Source organism: Montipora foliosa, chromosome 4 (genome assembly GCF_036669935.1).
Source record: "Montipora foliosa isolate CH-2021 chromosome 4, ASM3666993v2, whole genome shotgun sequence".
In the NCBI taxonomy this organism is placed as follows: Eukaryota; Metazoa; Cnidaria; class Anthozoa; order Scleractinia; family Acroporidae; genus Montipora; species Montipora foliosa.
This window is the reverse complement of record NC_090872.1, coordinates 16782328-16787798: the sequence shown is the minus strand read 5'-3', so window position 1 is coordinate 16787798 and position 5471 is coordinate 16782328. Positions and strand designations below refer to the sequence as shown.

The window sequence follows — 5471 nt, the reverse complement described above, 5'->3', positions numbered from 1 at the left end:
CTGATGAAGCCCTAACCGGCGAAACGTTTGACGTTCGATTATAATCAATTTGCCTTAAGAAGTCTTCATAAGTAATTTAATATATATATATATATATATATATATATATATATATATAATTGGTAATGCAAGAGTGAGGTTATTTGGTCATTTAATCGCTACTCTGAGTTTCATGCTCCATACGGAGCAATCTTCAGGCAACTGCCAGAAAAAACGGTTACAATCAAAGATATTTGAAAATACAGAACAATACACAATAGATGCTAAGTTTGTTACATAACGTGTCACACGGGATCTTCATCATTAACTAAGTGAAAACATTTTTCAAGAGAAATTTCCTAGCATGTCTACAACCCGATACAAGCTCATTTCTCCTGTTGAGAGTTGACATTTCTGGCTCTCAACACACACAGGAAGGAAGCGACCCACAATGGCAATAAGGTTAGGCTTCCTAATTGAGAATTTTTTAGGAAAATTACCTTCTCAGATCTTTTATCAGGATTCCCATATATCCTTAAATTTTTGTTGGCTTTCCCTCACACTGAGCTTGGGGCGCATGTGCTGAAATAGAAATCAGGAACAAAGTCGCCAACTGATCAAAAACATAACAAAATCTTAAACACAGAGTCTCAAAATTATTATTTCTAAAATACTTTTACCGGTAAATTACCTTGTTAGAAACTACTCCATAAAAATTAAATAAAAAAGTGTAAGAGACATTTATACAAGTGTAGAGAAATAGCTCAAGATAGTAGATAGCCAATGAGGTGTGTAGCCCCAATTTGGCAATAATCATCCCATATGAGTGGAATGACAATTATGGATAAAACTTCCCTACTAAAAAAAAACAAATGTGTGCAGTTACTGACATTTTTAGAGCATGGTATAATAGCTCTTACTGTATACTCTTGAAACAGTATACAGTATACTCTGATTGGTCAATGATAAATGCATAATTAAATAGGTTATAGGGTACAAGTGCAATGTGGAAGTTGCTATGGAAACACCGCAACTGAGTAATTTTGTTAAGTAAATAAAAAATAACTTGCTAGTGCATTTCACGAATTGCACTTGCATTCATACAATTTCCTTTACATACATATATACCATGATGACCCAGCCAATCAAAACTCTAGAACTGCATGATCCAGTGATCTGGTTTTTAACAAAACCTACATGTGATATTACAATGAACGAAATGATATAAAAATTATGAAAGTAATCATTACACTGAACTGCAGATATGAAATCAAGTAAAGCTATGATCCTTGCAGTTATGGATGCAATTTCTTAGCTCCTACTGTATACTCAACATCATTTCGTTCATTGATTCATTCCTCACAGGAAAATTAGAATCCACAAATGACCAGCTCCCAATGTCAGTGACTTCACAGCTCGGTTGGTTAGAGTGTCGCACCGGTATCGCAAGGTTCAAGCCCTGTCGAAGTCCTGAGTTTTTCGGGCTTCTCTATGCAATTGCTAAAATTTCGACCATAACTTCAAGGATCATAGCTTTATTTGATGTAATATTACCTCAGAATTTAAGCCTAATATTATTAATAGTGAGAACTGAAAGAAACTTTTTTGTATTCCACAGATTATTCCAGAGAAACATCTATCCCTCAGTTGAGAAATTTCCTTTCACAGCTTTGTTGCATGATCATTAAACCCTTAGTGTCTAATACTGTTGCAAATATTTAGATATATTCAAATATTTAGATTTAGTATAAATACACAGGTGATTATACAAAATCGCGCGCTCCCATTGGCTCGCTATCTCGGATTATCAGCCGATAATCACCTCGACGGACAAAATGGCTGCCAGTAGTCGTTTTGCCACTGTAAGTCAAGATGATTTCGCGTTGAAATGTTTTTTTTTCTTTTTTGAAATAATCACCTGTGTATTTATACTAAAACAATTATTTGCCTCAGGCTCAGTGATTATCGGTGAATATTCATGTCGACTTCGTCTCGGTGAATATTCACCGATAATCACTTCCCCTTCTGAAAATAATTGTCAAATATTCAGATGATCAGATGTTATTCCATCGAACTGTTTACTGGATTGGATGCACAGGAAATAAAGATAATTTGAATTGAACACAAGTAGCTCAAGCTCGATATATGTGTATTTGTACTGTACTTTATTATGCAAGAGTAGAAATTATAAGGAATTGTATGGGGAAAACAGTTTTTCTTAAAATTCAAAAACATATTTACGCTTAAAATAAAAATAGCTTACCTTGCCTCAGTCTTGTGTTTCTTTGTCTCTGGTACCATTTCTGGGTCAATTAGGAGCGATTTAGGTGGTTTTTGGTTCCTCTTCTTTTCCTTATATACAATGTATATTCTTTCCCAAGGTTGGGCACCAAGAAGAAGGCACCGAGAAGAAGCTGCCGAACAGAATCATCAAAGGAAAAGGGCCATAAAGTTGCTCCTAAGTTTTCAATCGCCTCAAAATTCCACATAGATCACTGATGATACCTCTGCTACCCACTTGTCTTCTTCATTGAAGCTTTTTGCACACTGAGAAGGAACTAAGGGCCACCAAACCCTGCAAATATTTGCTTTGAAAGCCATCGAATTTGGCGCTATTTACCACCCGCATTACCCAAACTGTCGAGAATGCTGAGCGACCCGCGATTGGTCAATGGGCACAATGGTGACCATTCGTGAGTCTTAGGCTTAATCTTCCAACGGTTTGGGTAACGCGGGTTTCTAATAAAGCTGAATTCTATGGCTCTCGAAGCAAATTTTTGCAGAGTTTGTCGGCCCTTAATTCCTTCTCAGTGTGCAAGCGGCTTGAATGAAGAAGACAATTGGGTTGTGAAGGTATTGTCGGCCGTGATCTATGTGGAATTTCCAGGCAATCAAAGATTTGGGAGCAAATTTATGGCCCTTTTCCTTCGATGATTCTGTTTGGTGGCTTAGTCTTGGTGCCCAACCTTGGGAAAGAATATATAAAGGGAAAAGAAGAGGAACCGAAAGCCACCTAAATTGCTCTTAATCAACCAAGAAATGGTACCAGAGACAAAGAAACACAAGACTGAGGCAAGGTAAGCTATTTTTTAGTTCCCAATAACCAATCCGAGCAAAAGGCGAGGATCGCGAGGCGGCAGCATTATAGAGCCATGTGCGAAAGTATCGACTTGCAGGCAAAAAAAATGTGGAGTGATCCAGAGAAAAAAGTAATGTAATGTAACAATAGAAAAAAATAAGCCAATCCCATTGAGCTCAAAACTAAACCGGTGTACATGTTCTTATCAGCCGCTGTTGTTAATTTCGGCCGGCAGTTCACGATTAGAGGTGTTTTTCGTTTTGTAACCATTGAGTGGTGAACAATTTAATTTAATTTTCAAAGGAAATATGTTGTCTGCAAAGTATGCAATTCTGCAGTCAATGATCAATTTGACTTATAATTCATGGCTGTATCTTGCAAAATAAAAATTCTACAAGTAAAACAACTTTAAAGTTTCATGTGCTAGAGAGCTTGATTCCCCATTACATGTTTCACACTGAAAAGTCTGGAAATGCATTGGCAATTTTTTACATGGCACTGATTTTATTCATCTTAATTATGGTATATTCCTGTTAAAATTACAGCCGTTCAAAAATTACAGCAGTACTTTCCATATTATTGCTAAACACATTGACATTTACATTGTTGTTGGAGATACAAAGTGTGCAATTTCCATTATTGTATTATTGTTACCACGATAAGTTGAGTTTCAGTACTTTCGAATAAAAAAATTAAAACTACTGTTGAGTACTTTGGAACTCTGATACAAATCTGCAAACTATGTATTATATTGACTGTCTCGTTGCCACTTAGAGATACTTATTTCTACTTTAAATCGTAAATATTTTTTTGCATTTTGCGAAAAACCGTTTTCCCCATACAAATCCTTATATTTCTACTCCTGCAAATACACAAAAATTAATTATATCGAGCTTGGGCGACTTCTGGAATTGAATAGCAAAAAACACGTACTTTACCTGTAGTACAATCAAGCTAATTAAATTTACTTACTATTAGCAAAGTATTTAAAAACATCATGATTCAAGTGTTTTTACAACACAATTACAATCGACATTGTGTTCTGCAGTTAAAATTGTTTCCAGTGAAAAAACCTTACCTGAGACCAGACGCTACATGTACAAGATGGAAGATCGTTACATAAGAAAAAAACGATGCTTCCAGTGTCTATAAGGTGACGATGGCGAAAAATAGGCAAGTTTCTTTGCTGTGAAAACCAGATTTAAATCACCGCACATACTCGATTGGTTACCTGTTAAATGAAGGCCAAGCTCCAATATACGAATCATATCACATCATGGCACAGTTCCATGAGATACTAAGTACACAGAAAACGTCAATTAGCGATAAGTACTTAGTAATTTCCCAGAGCCCGCTTAGTAAACTTTTAGGGAGAGAAACGTCACAAATCACGTCGCTGTAAACCTTGTCGTGACGCACAACTCACTTACCTCGAGATATCCAGCAACTTCCAAGGTTCTTCAGCATTGAAGGCGAACTTCCTGCTCGAAAACCCACAGGACACCCAAACTCTCCAATTTCGCTCCCAAACCTCCCATGCCAGCAGAGAGGTCCTGGAAAGGGGTTGTTCGACTTCCTTGAGAACCAGTAAAACTCAATCAAATGGGCTGTTTGCATGAGAAAACTCGTCCCTGGCGCGAGTTCCTTACCGGGATGACTAATTGATATCCTATCGTGTTTACAAGATGCCTACTTTATTTCATATCGAGTTTGCATGAAGGCACACTTGACGTTGATCAAATACATGTCATTTTGGATTGACGAAATTCACTCATGCGCTACCGGTTCCAGTCAACCCAGAGGTCCATTCTCGTTCCCAGAGCTGCGATCCTCTTGGCCAGCGCCTCGGATCGATCCTTAGGTACTTCATGTATCCCCTATTATAGTGTATTTGGCTAAGAGGATCGCAGCTCTGGGAACGAGAATGAAGTTCATACCGAAACGAGTGGTTGTTCCTCGTTTAAATGACACCGTTGCGAACTTTCGTACCGAAATGAAATTCTTTCACCGGTACAGAAACCGGGGTGAACTCGCGCCAGTATGAATCGTTCCGGTATGACATTTTCCGTTGGTATCATGCAAACGAATGCAGAGCCACAAGAGGGAACCGGAGTGAACTTCCTCCCGGACAAAAGTCGCCCCGGTATCATGTAAACACTCCCTAAGGATCTTTAAAACTAGCAACAAAAAATTAATAAATCCACTACTTAAGCAAAATGACGACGATACATCAAAGGATAAATAATGGCTGCCGCAGTGAGTGAGCCTGAAGCGAACGAACGAGCCAACTCTCTAATTGGGAGAAGAACACATTTTTCTTCAAAACGCCAGGGGTTGTGGTCAAAGGCGCAAGGAATTGTGGTTGTGCGTGAATAAAGAAATTAAGATGCTCGAGAATAGAGCCTGCTCTACA

General features: G+C 37.9%; 1 protein-coding gene across 4 annotated transcripts in view; it reads right to left on the bottom strand.

Moving 5' to 3' along the window:
• The window catches only part of LOC138000040 (uncharacterized), a 27763-nt gene extending 23234 nt beyond the window's left edge, over window positions 1–4529 (bottom strand). For all 4 annotated transcript variants that reach the window (XR_011123056.1, XM_068846170.1, XM_068846169.1 and 1 more), the window contains exons 1-3: window positions 4489–4529; window positions 4290–4355; window positions 480–561 (exon numbers count right to left, since the gene is read on the bottom strand). The gene's annotated coding sequence lies outside the window, so the exon portion shown is untranslated. The remainder of the gene's footprint in view (window positions 1–479; window positions 562–4289; window positions 4356–4488) is intronic.
• Between the last annotated feature and the right edge of the window lie 942 nt (window positions 4530–5471).